Below are 15875 nucleotides of genomic sequence, written 5' to 3'. Positions count from 1 at the left end.
GTGGAAAGAGGTTTTACATGATCATTCACTTATTACACATCTATAATGGCAGTGTTCTTTGACTGTTGATATTGTATTCCACAATATTTTCAGCCTTCCATGTGAAGTGGAAAATTTAAGGGTCTGAAGAATCTTATATCCTAAACTGGCATTTCTTGTTCAGGTTGGAGAGTGGCTCATTTTGAGAGCACTGGGGGGACATGCTGCAGTGAAATGACTCTGGAGAATTTCTAAACTCTACTCCAGAAAAATGAATGCCCTGAACTTTTACTAGTTTCCTAGGAGGCAGAGTGACAAATGTATTCTTATGAAAGATAAATTACTCAGTCTCCTTAGGGCTTAATGCAATCAGCTTTTGTATGGGATAAAGTCTTAGATGACTCATTAAAAAAAGGTACAAATTTTTCCCTAAGTATATCAGGGAAAATTAGAATGAGCCCGTATAGTCCCTGAATAGAAGAACTTCACTTACAGGAACCTAAAACTATATATATGTCCTTCCTTAACACATATATGCAGATATAATAAAAGATGAGGAAAAGTTTGGAATAGCATACTAAAACGCTGAGCACATAAATGTATCAATATTCTTTCTTCCACACAGGGTAAAGGTTACAGCATAGGGAATCTACTCAATGGTATTTTTAACTGTGTTGCATAGTGACAAATGGTAGCAGCTTTTGTAGTGAACATAGCATAATAAGAGTTGTGAATCACTATGTTGTATACCTGAAACTAATGTAACTTGCATATCAATTACATATATATATATATATATATATATATATATGATTTTTTAAAAAATCCCTTTTCCCATAAGAAGGAAAATTATCTGTGGATAGTGAGCAGAAAAGGACTATAGCTTTCCTTTCCATACACCCCAATTCTACAGAACACTTAATTTATGACCTTCTATTTAAGTTTCTGACCTGTTAATGATGATTTTGTATCTTAGAAACACACTTCAAAATAAGCAGGATCTAATTTAAGATTCATGCTTCACAGGATGCCACAACAGTTCCAATTTAGAAAACCGAAAAAATAAACTGTTGGACCTCTGCAGAAATTACTTAATTTTAATTTTAAAATACTTTCAAAATCAAAAGCTAATATTTTCTTTATTTTATGTTGACACTGTATATTTAAATTATATTCTTTCTAAGACTCCTGCAAATAATTGGCCTTGGAGCACATGATACATTTTTTTAAAACACAAGAAACAAAGAAACCCAAGAAAACAGCAGATTTTCCTGTTTGCTTTCCATATGCTCAAGATGCATATCATCTCATATTGAATATGATATTTTCTAAGGCCTATTTCTAATGCTATACTTCAATAAGTGGTTTTTATATCTATCAAAAGGCATGACAAAAAGTAAATAAATTAACTCTTTAAATTTGCAAAATAATTGAAACTGAATGCTATAGTAAGAATAAAAATGTTAAGAAAAGCATATGCAGAAATGAATACTTTGATTTTGTCCTTTTTATTAGTGTACAGTATTTACTGATTTATGGGTTATCAGTATGGGGGCAATCTGTCAAAACTATGGGTCTAAAAATCATAGCTAACTTACAAAATTAGGAAAATCTTGCTTTATAAACTATCTGAGAAACAAATGACTCAGAAATAGAAAGAAAAAGAAGTAATCCCACCTAATGTGCAATGTTTGCTCCCAATTTAATGATTCACATTTGGGATCACAAGGTATTACATATAAGCATGTTCAGCCATAGTCTGGGTACAAAGCTAGCTTTCTGTAGGATTTGCTTCTTTCACTTACAGTTTTAAAATAGTTACTTCTGATCTAACTTGTTTATAATATAAAGTCAATTTAATTTGGTTTCTTCAAGGTTTGATCTTCAAGAGTTCATGGGGAGATTCAGTCAGGGAATAGAGAAGAGAGAGGCCGGTTAATCACCAGAATAAGCCATGCCAATGGCTCATGAACGAAGTTATCAGTGCAAATAGCTCCATGTCTGACACAGAAGTAGGACTCAGTAACTAATTATTGAATGAGTATAAGTAATCTCTGGAAATACACACACACACACACACACACACTACATTTCATAGTACTAGTTACAATGCAGTATTTCAATCAGATGAGAGAACCCCAGAAGACCCATGGCTTTCATTTCAGAATAATGCCTGATCAAACCTCAGTGTTAGCAACTGAAATGCTCATTATTGTCTCAATAGTCATTTAGATCATCGCACAGAAGTATCTTTATAGTTTCCATAGACATCTACATAAAATGTATTTTAAAAAGAGGGCTCCCCCACTAGATGTGAGAATATTGTTTCATGCAGTAGAAATCTTGGGAAAATATCTAGTCTTTTATACCAAGGAAGCTTTTCAATGATGAGATCTGGCAATGGAGACATTTAGTTCACCTTAAGGAAATTAGAATCACTATTTTGCATCACTAAATTAGATGAAGCGAAATTTCCCTGTTAGCTGTAGCCTAAGTAATTTTTAAAGAACGTGATCAATGAAAAAAATTATGCGAAACACTTGACCAGTACTCCTCAAAACTCTCACAGTCCTCAAAACCAAGGAAATTCTAAGACACTGTTACAGTCTAGAGAAACCTAAACATACATGACAATGAAATGTAATGTAATATCTTAGGTGAGATTCTGGAACAGAAAAAGGGCATTAGGTTAAAAGCTAAGACAATCTTGCATAATATAGAGACTTTTTAAATAACTATGGACAATACTGGTACATTGGCTATAACAAATGTACCATACTGTTTATTATAAGATGTTAATAATAGGGGAAACTTGGTGTAAGGTGTCGGGAGACTCTGTACTATCATAATCTTCCTGTAAATCTAAAACTAAAAAAGTGAAATTTACTTAAAAATTATGCAACTGTTTAAGATATATACACATATATGACAGCAAACTATCCACCCAAAATCTTACTTATGTGGAGTTCAATTAATATCACACACATATGCATATGCACATGCACGTGTACACACATGCACACATGCGTGCACTCACCAGGGCTGTAGGATGATTGGGTTGCAGAGTGCCTACTTGTTCCTTGGGGTATGGGATAAGTTCCTTCTTAAACTCTAATTAATAAGAGAACAAGAAGTTCATGAACATGTGCCTTGTACTTATATTTGGGAGCACCTGGGGTTTATACAGCATCTTAACAAAAGAATTTCGTAGAGAAGTGGCAAGACAAAAGAAAAAGACTTTGAACTTCTAGGAGTAGCAAATTGTGGCAAAGCAAATATATGGGAAAGTAACCAGTTAAACGGTCTAGTTTTAGCAAAGTTTATTATGTGTATGCCTCTGATTCTATCTCTGGACTGACAAGGGTTGTCTTCCGTAGTTAACTTCTATACCTTCTAGTAGGGAGGGAAGAGGGAACACCTTTATAAACTTATGTCCTGCTTTTAGCCAAATAAAGGGCACAGAGCTTTTCTTTTGTCTGCTTGTTCTCTATTGCCTTCAGTTCAAAATAATCCTTGTGCCAATGGGGCATATTTTGGGATGGCGTAATCTGCTACCTTTCAAGGATTCTTCAATATTGCAATTTAGGAAATTAATTTCTTTATTTTATTAAGGTCTTTAAATGGATTTTTAAAAAGACATTTTAACCTGTAGGTGTTCAATTCATATGTTTTGGATTTGAATGAAAAGAGGTATGAGGGTTTTTCCCAAAAAACTTGGCCACAAAAATAATTTTACAGTATAATTTACCCTAAGAGGCTTGTATGAATTTACTTTTTCACATGTATTTAAGGATTGAAAAAAAAAAAAAAAAAACAATAATAAAACAAAGCCTCTCCTGATTAGCATATGTACTATGGAATAGCAGATGTTACAATGTACCCTGAGGACAAAAGAAGCTGCCAAAATTGAACACATCAGTTTTAACAACCCTGGAACTCATTTTTGCCAAATGTTTTAAGTACAGGAAATGACTTGAGCCACTCTGTATTTCTTTTTATTTAAGGCATGACTAAAGGTTGAGTCTTTCAGAAGTTCTGAGGCAAATAGCCAATTAAAGCTATGCCCATCATCTGCAAATTTCTCTCTGAGATTACTGTGCCCAATAACCCAAAGAATTATTACCTAATTACCTAAAGTAATAGGTTGATGATAAGACTCCCTCATGCTTTCAAAGTTATTTGCAGCGATCCAGACTATATGGTCTAATTTATAGGGTATGAATAAGGAATTAGAGAAAACATTAAAACAAGTTTTAAATATCTCAATATGATACTTAGTTTCACATTTTTCATTCTCTGGATTATAAACCTCATATTTATGCTTTCATCTAAAAATATTTATTTAGTATTTCATATCCAATTCACATTTATAATTACAAATACCTCAAAATTCTAAAAAGGCATGGAAATTAAAAAAAAAAACCTCAAATAATTGATAAATCATTTTAATGTACACATTTTATCGGAATAGAAATTTGCCTGAAGGAAAAATCAATAAGATTTTGAGACAAATATTGTATATGTATGTGCCTGTATTTGTGTTTGAACCACCATTAAACCATCTTGATAGTTTATTCTGGCATAGAACTGAAGGTCATATGTTTAGTTTCAGCGTGTGACAGATTACTTTCTTTTACAGTCCCTGACAACACCCTTAATTCCAGCCATATTGGTCACAAATTTAGTATCACTGACAGAAAAACAAGTCAAAGTACAAGCAGATTGGGGCAGTAACATCATTTTTCCCATATGAATAGCATCTCTTTTAAAATGTATTCATATTTCTATTCGTCGTGTGCCCAGATTATATTACCAATATAATCCTATATCATATAAAAAATATATATGAGAGGGGGTGAATTTCAAGTGTTTATATATGAAACATGTTTAGTGTAAATGGCTTCAACAATTAGAAAAACAAAGAAACTCAGGAAAGATGACTCCTTTGTTCTGGCAAAATCTTACCCATCTCACAGAACACAGCTTAAGAAATCATTTCCTCTGGGAAACCTAACTAAATTGCCTTCCTTTTGCCCCTATCTATAGATAATTTGTTTTTTATTTTCTATTATGCTACCTTTGTTTCTCTGTTGTGTGTGTGTGTGTGTGTGTGTGTTGTGTGTGTGTTTCATGAGAGCTTGAACTCACAGCCCTGAGATAGAGACCCAAGCTAAAAATAAAAGTCAGACACTTAACGGACCTAACCACCAAAGTGCCTCTACCTTTATGTATTTTTAATAAGACCCCTGTACTTTATCCTCATCTATTGTATTTTATTTATTTATATATATATCCTTGCCCTAGATCATGAGTTCACTATATGGATGAATTCTTATTTCTCCAGCTTCTAGCTTAATGCTTTGTACATTGAAAGCATTCAATGTGTGTTAACACATATTATTAAGTGAAAGAAGCCAGTTTTATAAGTGTCTACGTACTGTATGATCTCAAATACATGACATTCTGGAAAAGGCAAAACTTTAGAGACAATAAAAAGATCAATGGTTGCCAGGCATTTGGACAGACAGAGTCAGGGGAGAAATTAATAAGTGTAGCATGGGAGATTTTTAGGGTACCAATACTATTCTTTATGATTTTATAATGGTGGGTATATGACATGCATTTGTCAAAACACAGAATTGTTCCACAAAGAATGAGCCCAGTGGAAACTATGGCCTTTAATAATGTATAATAATAATGTAATAATGTAATAATAATGTATCGATATTGGATCATCAATTGTAACAAACATACCACACTTATGTAAGACAATAATAAGGGAAATGTGCAGGCTACCTGGGGGAAGGATGTGTGCAAATGTGGGGAGAGAGAAGGGTACATGGTAACTCTGAACTTTCTGCTCAATTTTTCTATGAGCCTAAAACTATCCTTAAAATTAAGGTCCATTCACTTAACAATGTGATGAGAAATAAAATGTTTAGGGGTCATAATTTTGTCTCAAGGTTAATATTTTTCTCAGCTGTCATTGGAGTATTTAAAAACTCTAATGTCAGCATATTAAGATTAATTTGGCCAAGTTGTAGTTTGAATTTCTCAGATTCTTTACATTTCTGAAACAGTGCCAATAATCATCACTTGGCAAGGCAAATATCTCCTTAGGGAATCTTCTGTAGATCTAAACATGCTATTCTAGTTGTCAGCAGCCATATACCCTCTCTCTGCTAATGTTTAGAGTATATGTGCATACGAAAGGAAGGTTTCATGTTTAGTAATAATAGCAGTAGTTATTTGAGAATTATATGTGGAATTTTGTCACATAAATTTCTTATACTAATTAATGTATTCAAATAGTATACTTTATTAATTTTAATTTAATTTTATTTTGGTGGAGGGCAGGGAAAGATTCTTTTTCAAGTGGGCTCCATGCCCAGCACAGACTGTTGCAGCACTCCATCTCACAACCCTGAGACCATGACCTGAGCAGAAATCAAGAGTCCCATGTCTAGCCAAATGAGCCATCTAGGCACCCCTCAAGTAGTATACTTTAAGCTCAAATCTGTAAGCCTAGTCTATTTCCTCTATCAAAATAAAGCTTTAAAATATTGCCTCAATATATACCTGCAACTATTATTTACTCAATTTTATGAAACTTAGAGATACTGACACAAATCATTAAAGATTATAATTTTTAAAAAATATTTTATTCAGGGGATCCCTGGGTGGCGCAGCGGTTTAGTGCCTGCCTTTGGCCCAGGGTGCGATCCTGGAGACCCGGGATCGAATCCCACATCGGGCTCCCGGTGCATGGAGCCTGCTTCTCCCTCTGCCTATAGATGTCTCTGCCTCTCTCTGTTTGTCTCTCACGAATAAATAAATAAAATCTTAAAAAAAAAAAAAACCTTAAGGTTCAGAACTGAGCTTTAGATTCAAGAATGCTCTGCATTTAGATAATGTTGATGCCATAGGAATGAATGTGCATATTCAGGAGTCTCTAAAAGGATTGAAGATAAGAGAAGGCATTAACACTTAGGAGCTGACACCTAAAGATTAACAGAAGAGGACCTTACAAAGGATCCTGAAAAGACTGAAAAATTAGAAGTCGAAAGACATAGAGGGCAAGGTCATGAAACTCAAGGCAAGACAATCTTCCAAGAAGTGAGAGATAAAGAGGGTCAGGGTGGGGAAAAAAACTCAAAGATGATAAAGACCAAAATACCTCCATATGTACTTAGATGTGGCAGCATTGATATTTGTCATCATAAGAGGAAAGTTAAGATGGTTCTGCTTTATTCTCCTACTCTCAGAGCCTTCCTCAGTATCTAACACCCATTGACTCATTCAAAAAAAAAAAATTTATTGAAGGGCCCTATACTATCCCAGGAAATGGAGTTCTTTAGAAAGACAAAGAGAACTCTTTTAGGTGCTTGGGATACATTTAAAAAAAAAAAAAAAAAAAAAAAAACAGACCAAGACCTCTGCCCTTGTGGGGCATCCATTCCAGAAGTAGGGAAAACAGACAATCAGGAATAAGTGAAGGGAAGCCAAATTTCAGTGGATTGAAAAATGACTATGAGGGATGAATTTGAGATAATGAATATACAAAATATCCAAATAAATGTCGGAAGAACTATAAAATGTGAAATAATATCAAAATAAATTAGCCAGACATGACAGCAAGGGATTTCTTTTTTTTTTTTTTCTTTTAAATTCAACAGAAAAGCAAATTGAAAATGTTTACATGCCATGGGACTGATGCTCATAGAAAAAGAGGAACTGAAAGTCAGGGGAAAGAAAACAGATAAATGATGAAATAGTACTTTTGGGAAGAGAGAGAGGACTGGATTTCAAAGTGCAAATGGAGAGACCAGAATTATGCCAAAGCGACATTGCTAGCATGATCTGGGAGCAAGGATGGAGGACATAGAGTCCCAGATGTGTTGGTAGCAAGGAGAGGAAATCCCGTTTTATGAAGGGAAAGTATAGAGATGAATGGGTTAGAAGGTAGTTCTAGTGCTTGTGTTAGCCTTGCTAGAGCACCAGAGGAAGAGCAGCAGAGGGCCACTCTTATTGTTACAGTTTAGGATTTCCCCTCATGGTTCCCTAGCAGCCTGAATTTGAAAATCAAGAAGTGGGATAGATTTGTCAGTGCAGATCCTATAGGTGGACAATGGCACTAAAGTAATTGTCAAGACAGTAATACAAATAATGAGTTGTAGAATCCAGAAAAGACAACAAATAGAGAAAAGACATGAGAAGCTTAATAGGCAAAAAAGTAGAATGGCCAATGATCTGGCGGTCCAGTGTTTGAAAGCTTCTAAAGATTATAATAATACATTTTGAATAATGAATGCCTAAATAATGGGAAAATATCAAAAATACAAACATCTGAATACATACTCGAAAAAAATAGTTTTACAGCAGAATATTTTGAACATTGACTTAACTATCTTCTATGACACCTTAATTAAGTATTTTCAATTAGTTTGCTAAGAAATTCAGGTATGCAGAGAGCAAATGATGGACTTATTTGGTCTTGCTGAAGATAGAAAAGATTTGGAAGATTTTTGATATGCTGATTTAAGTGAACTGTTTTGTTTTTAAGATTTTTTTATTTATTCATTTTAGGGAGAGAGAGCATGAGCAGGGAAGGGGAGTGGAGGGGAGGGAAAGAATCTGAAGCAGACGCCACACAGAGTGCAGGGCCTGACGAGGGGCTCGATTCCATGACTCTGAGATCATGACCTGAGCTGAAACCAAGAGTCAGACACTTAACCAACTGAGCCACCCACATACCTCTTAAGTGAAGTTTTATACGAATAGCCAGAAAGATAACTGGAAGCCAGAGAGAAAACTGGATATGGTAGTTGCTCATTTGTCAGGACAGAGAAGAAAAAGCAGAACTTCAGGTACAAAGTCAAATGGAGTACAGACATGTGCTAGGGAGGCATTGGTTTCACAGCCCCTAGTAATTTGTAGGGAGATAAAGGAAGATGAGGAAAGGATCCTTTAAAAAAATAGACTTAATTTTTTTAGAGGAATTATAAGTTCATACTAAAACAAGTAAACTAAAGGCAAGTAGTGTGGTGATTTCCCACATACCCTCTACTCCCTCTACACATGCATAGCCTGCCTCACTGCTAATCACAGTTCCCACCATCCTGGTACATTTGTTACAAGTGATGAAACTCCAGGGACACATCACTATAAACCAAAGCCACAGTTCACATCAGGGTTCACTCCTAGTGTTGTTCACTCTGTGTCTTTGAATACATAATACGAGGTATCTACCATTATACTACCGTATAAAAGTCTCACTGCCCTGAAAAATGCCTCATACTGCCATAATCTGACCCTGTTACCCACTAAGCCTTAGCCACCACTGATGTTTTTACTGTTTCCAAAGTTTTGCTTTCTCTGGAACATTATGTGGTTGGAATTATGAAGCCTTTGCAGGTTGACTACCGTAATTTAGTAACATGTATTCAAGGTCCCTCCAAGTCTTTTCCTGGCATGATAACTCCTTTCTTTTCAGCACTGGTAATGTATCATTGCCTAGATTACCACAGATTATCTATTCACTCACCTGCTGAAGGGCATTTTGGTTGCTTTCAAGTTTCGGCAATTATGAATAAAGCTACTATAAACATCTGTGTGCAGGTTTTTGTGGAAACGGGTTTTCAATTCCTTTCGGTTAATAACAAGAAGCACAATTGCTGGATCTTATGGTAAGAGTAGGTTTAGTTTTGTGTGAAAGCATCCAATTGTCTCCCAAAGTGGCTGTACCATTTCGCATTCCAGCAATGAATGAATGTTGTTCCACATCTTTACCAGCATTTAGTGGTCAGCAGTCTGTATTTCGGCCAATCTAATAGGCATGCAGGAGTTATCTTGTTGTTATTTTAATTTGCAGATCTCTAATGATATATAATGTAGAACAATATATGTTTATTTTCCACCCATGTATCTCTTTTGGTGAGGTGTCCAGTAAGGCCTTTGGCCCATTTTTAATTCAGGCTGTTTGTTTTCTTATTGTTGAGCTTTAGGAGATCTTTAAACTAGTAACAACACTTTCTCAGATGTGTCTTTTGCAAAAATTTTCTCCCCATTTGTGGCTTATATTCTCATTTTCTTGAAATTATCTTTGATAGAGAAGTAATTTTTAATTTTAACTAAATCCAGCATATCAGTTCTTTCTATTCATGCCATGGATCTGCAAGCCCTTGCCAAACCCAAGTTCATCTAGATTTGCTCCTATGTTATCTTCCAGGAATTTTATAATTTTACATCTTATATTTAGGTCTGTGACCCCTTTTGAGTTAGAGTTAAATTATTTTGGGAAAGGTACAGGGAAAGACTGTCATAGATTTTTTTTTTTTTTTTTTTTTTTTTTTTGGCTTGTGGCTGTCTAGCTCTTTTAGGACCAGTTGTTGAAATTGTTTTCTTTGCCTTATTATCTTTTCTCCTTTGTCAAATATCAGCTAACTATATTTATGTGGGTCTGCTTCAGGTCTCTCTTTTGTGTTCTATTGATTTTATTCACTTTTCTTTCACTGACACTACACTGTCTTGATTATTGGAACTTTATGATAAATTTTGAAGTTGGAGAATGTCAGTCCTCTTTGTTCTTTAAAATGCTGTGGGCTGTTCTAGATCTTTTGCCTTTCCCATCTGCAGTGACTATACTTCCTGGCCAGCTAGAGACAGTGGTTCTGATTCCAGAGTCCCCTCCCTGGTTAGCACAGCTACCACTAGCCTGCTGCATGCACAGAATCCCATAGCAGAAACTGCCACAGTGTGACTATCTTAAGACTGTAGCTGACACTCTGTGACATCTCCTAAGAGGAATCAGGCTTCCTTGATGAGGACCTAAGATGGCTGTGCTTTGTGATGCCAGAGAATTTTGTGGCTATAACCTCCCTAGATGGTTGGTGTGGACTGGAAGACAGAAGGTGCCCCCTTCTATATAAAGTGTTTCAGAAGAAAAATGTCACAGGGCAGAATGACACAGCCAGGTCCATTCTTCCAGAAGACTTATCTCTGTGAGATGTGTGTCCAGGTGATAACACACATTGTGTGCCCCAGCTGAGCACTTGCGAAGCATATGGAAGACAGGTTGAGCACAAGACTTGACCAGCATCAAAAGGAGCACCGTGAAGATGGGGTGTGGGAAGGCCCTCCTCCGTGAAGGGCTGCCCATCACCTGTGGGAAGGGCTTCCAGAGCAACACCAGCTTTCTTTAGTGCCAGCTACTCCCAGGGGAAGGAAGCCACATGGCAGCACCAAGTGTGGGGACGCCTTTCTTTTTTTTTTTTTTAATTTATTTATTCATGACACACACACACACACACACACACAGAGGCAGAGACACAGGCAGAGGGAGAAGCAGGCTCCATGCAGGGAACCCAACATGGGACTCGATCCCGGGACTCCAGGATCACACCCCAGGCCGAAGGCGGCGCTAAACCACTGAGACACCAGGGCTGCCCGGGGAGACCTTTCTCAATGAAGAAGTCATGACAAGTGCAGCAAAGTGGGGAGAGTCTTTTGCTACAAATACAAACTTGTTTGGCACCCATGGATACACGACAGAGAAAAGTCCTCATGAGTGTGGAAAGTTCTTTAGCTAAAGCTCCAACATCGTGCATCATGCTGGAGCCAGGGTTTATTCCTACAGTGAATGTGGGAAATCTTTTAGCTTCAGCTCCATCCTGAGTAACTGCCAGGGAATTCCATGGAACAAGGCCTCATGAATGTGCCCAAAGTGCCAAATCCTTTAGATAAACCCATGGCCTCATTTGACACTGCAGAGTTCAAATTTGAGGAAGGCTTGAATCATGCAATGAATATGGGAAATCCTTTAACCACAGAGCTGACTTCATTCAACAGAGTTCACACTGGAGGAAAGCTTCCTTGTTCAGTGTAAGAACGTAGGAGAGGGGAACCTGAGTGGCTCAGTGGTTGGGCATCTGCTTTGGCTCAGATGGTGATCCTGGGGTCCTGGGATCGAGAGCCACATCGGGCTCCCCACAGGAAGTCTGCTTCTCCCTCTGCCTATGTCTCTGGCTCTCAAACACACACACACACACACACACACACACACACACACACACAGGAGGAGAGCCTCTGTGAGAGAGCTGTCTACCTGAATTGGACTCCTCCTATCTGAATATACACAATGGAAAATTCCCCATAGATTCTAGGAATATGGGAAGCTTTAATGAGCTGCACTGTACTTTTTAACCTGTCCAGACCAGGGCACTTGCCATATTAATGTCATAGCCAGTTTCTGTGGCATATACCATTTCATCTCTCCACCCTAGCAGGTCCCCAATGTGTACTTCAATTACCCAGTGTCATAAGGGAAGGCAGATATTTCTTCTTCCTCTCCCAGGCCCTGGAGAAAACCATGAATAGTCTTAGCCCTGGTGGGGGGTGGGGGCACATTCTCTTCTCTCTGACAAGTTAAGGCATAGCCCTGACACAATTTTGACCAAGAAGACCCAGTGGATAACAGTGGCAATGTGCAAGATATCTTAGTTCTTTCAGTTTGATTTAATTTGCATAGCTGACAAAGGCCACCTCGGAAAGCCTGCAACAGTTTGTGGTCCTATTTTGTGGCTTGGAGCTCAGAATTTGTATTGCAGGTCCAGAGGTCACCTTGAGGAAGGAGAAGTTGCCATGACAACCTCCAGTGCTTTGGGGAAAGAGAAAAATTAGGTCCCTTGTCCCCAAGGCATGTCACATAACACTCAGCACTACTGAGGGGCAGCTGTTCCCCATAGACTGCAAAAGAACCATATCCCATGATGTCCAGAATTCAATTTGCTGGGTCACTTGCAGTAAGACTACAGGAGCCAGACCGAAACAATGTGTGTAGCTAAGAGAGTGGAGAAGACTGCACCCTACTAGAGAGAATATGCTTCTTCCCCACATGTTCTGGTGACTGCAGTCATAGGACATGAAGTCTTTGTAGACTTCATACTGGTGTGTTTCTTGGTCATTGTCAGAGCAAGAGTTTTTTTCCTGTAGTCTCTGGACTGTTCACCTCAAGGTCATTGCAGCCCAGTAAGGAAAGTGTAAATACAGAAAAGGGGAATCCCATGGTGCAGAAATGTGACTTTTATCACTCAGCTAGAGTTTTTGTTGATCCACAAAGATGATCTTGTTTGCTTGCCAATATTACCTGCCACTAAAAGAGGGCTACCCTTCCCAAGGCATGAAGAAGGAGATGGCCAAGTAAATATAGAGTTGCCAAATCTTCTGGTTCTGAAAAAAGTAGAGATCTAAACTTTTATGGATATACTTTTTTAAAGTTTTATTGACGCATACCTGGCATGCCATAAACTCACATATTGTAAAGTGTGCAACTGGATTACTTTTGGTACACATATGAACCCATGAAACCATCGTAACTATGTTCATGAACATACCCATCACCCCTATAGTTACCTTGTACTGTTTTTATAATCTCTTCCTGCCCTTATGAGCCCTCCAGACAATGGTTGATTTACTTTCCTTGACATTACATTAGTTTGTATTTTCTAGAATTTCATATGAATGGAATCATAAAGTGTTTGCTTTTTGTTTTATTCTGGTTTCCTTCATGCTACATAATTATTTTCAGATTCCTAAATGTCATAGTTAATTATTTTTATTGCTGAATAGTTTCCCATTGTATGGTTGGATATAATATCTGTTTATCCATCTATCTGTTAGTGGAAATTTGGACTTTTACCACTTTGGTGCTATTACAAATAAAGCTGTGTATTTAAAGTGTACAATTTGATGTCTTGATACATGCTTAAACCCTTGAAATCAAAAGTTTCTTCTTGCCCTTTTTTTCTTAGAAGGTTTCATTTATTTATTCATGAGAAATGGAGAAAGAGGCAGAGACATAGGCAGAGGGAGAAGCAGGTTCCCCGTAGGGAGCCCAATGTGGGACTTGATGTGGGACTCGATCCTGGACCCCAGGATCATGACCTGACCTGAAGGCAGACACTCAACTACTGAGCCACCTGGGTATCCCTCCTCTTGCCCTTTTAAATCTATCCCTTGTGACATATAAAATTATTGATTTAAGGTCACATCCTACTTTTTGGAATGGATATTTTTGTATCTATATGAGAATGGAGAGGAATCCCCTATGAAACTCCCTGAATGATTCCCCAGTTTTCCAACATTATCTGTCAGCATGACTACTCTCGTTTCATTTCATCTGTCTCCACATTACTGGATTATTTAACCTGTAATCCCAGATATCATATTAATATGCATAACCTCTTCAGAATGCATTTCAAAAATGCAATTTCATAACATTAATAACTAAGTAAAATATTTAAAATATGACAAAAATTGGGGCACCTGGGTGGCACAGTCGGTTAAATGGCTGACTCTTGATTTTGGCTCAGGTCATGATCTCAGGGATGTGAGACTGAGCCCTACATTGAGCTCCTCACTGTGTGGAGTTTGAGGTTGTCTCCCCCTCCTTCTGCCCCCACCCCCGCTTATGCACACCCTCTCTCTCTCTCAAATAAATAAATCTTAAAAAGCAAAGCAAAATATGACAAAAGTTGGATAAGGTGAATGGGTAAACAATTCACAGACCAAAACAAGCAAACAAACAAACAAAAAAACCCTAACTAAAAATGATCCAAAAAAAACCCAGAAAAATGTCTAATCTCACTAGCAATAAAGATTTACAAAGTCAAATAAAAACAACTCTTTAATTTTATTTGCCAACCTTTGGCAAAGATTTAAAAGTGCAAAAGTATTAGACAGCCGGGATATGGTCACTCTTATACTGATTGCTGGGAGTATGCATTGGTATCACATTTTTGTGACATCAATCTGGCATATCCTTTTAATCTAGAAATTTTACTCTTAGGAATTTAACCTAAGGAAATAACTTAAAAAGTAAAACCAAAGTAAAAATGCAAATAATCTAAATGCCAAACAAGATATTAGAAAATAAAAATAAATTTTGCCATATTTCTTCCATAGAATACTATTTTGTCATTTAAAAGAATGTTTGTTGTTAGTATTACAGCAAATGCATTCCAGTTCATATGCCAAATTTTACAAATCTTATAAATAACTTTACTTGCTATAGACAAAATATGTATTTATATAATGATGTGATAATAAAATATTCATATATGATTTATTCAATTAGACTGATTTATTTACATGTTTATATGTAAGAGGTTTTTTCCTTTTTTAAAAAAAATATTTTATTTATTTATTCATGAGAGACACAGAGAGAGAGAGAGAGAGGGAGAGACATAGGCAGTGGGAGAAGCAGGCTCCATATAGGAAGCCCAATGTGGGACTTGATCCCAGGACTCCTGGATCATGCCCCAAAGGCAGACGTTCAACCACTGAGCCACCCAGGCGTCCCTACATGTTTAAATGTGAATGATTTGTTTCATATTGTTAGCAAAGTCATGCACATGTGCCATTTTGTTAATGGCAATATAATTCAAACACTCAATATTCAGTTATTATATCCTCATCTTAGACCACATGAATTTAATAGAACAAAAAGACATTTGAAATATGTTTACAAAAATATGATAAAAAATATTACAAATGCATTTGTATCAATAAATAAACTATAAACTATATTGATAAGAATAATAATAAAACTAATACAGTATTTGTAACATGGAGCAACAGGCATTATTCTGCAACTGATCCATTATCCCTTACCCCTGTTAAATTTTAAAGGGTTATATTGTACTTATGTAGAAGAATGTCTTTGCTGTTGGCATGAAATATGGGATGATGGGGCATCCTGTTGACAATTCTCAAACAGTTCTGTGAAAAAAAAGTTTCTTTTACTAGTACTATTTTTGAACATTTCTCTAAGTTTGAAATTATTTCAAAATAAAAAGTAATTTTAAATCTTTACCCAGTGAACTTACTCATAAATCTCT

This window comes from Canis lupus, chromosome 25 (assembly GCF_011100685.1).
Source record: "Canis lupus familiaris isolate Mischka breed German Shepherd chromosome 25, alternate assembly UU_Cfam_GSD_1.0, whole genome shotgun sequence".
Classification (NCBI taxonomy): domain Eukaryota; kingdom Metazoa; phylum Chordata; class Mammalia; order Carnivora; family Canidae; genus Canis; species Canis lupus.
The sequence above is the reverse complement of the archived record's forward strand: the minus strand, read 5'-3'. Positions refer to the sequence as shown.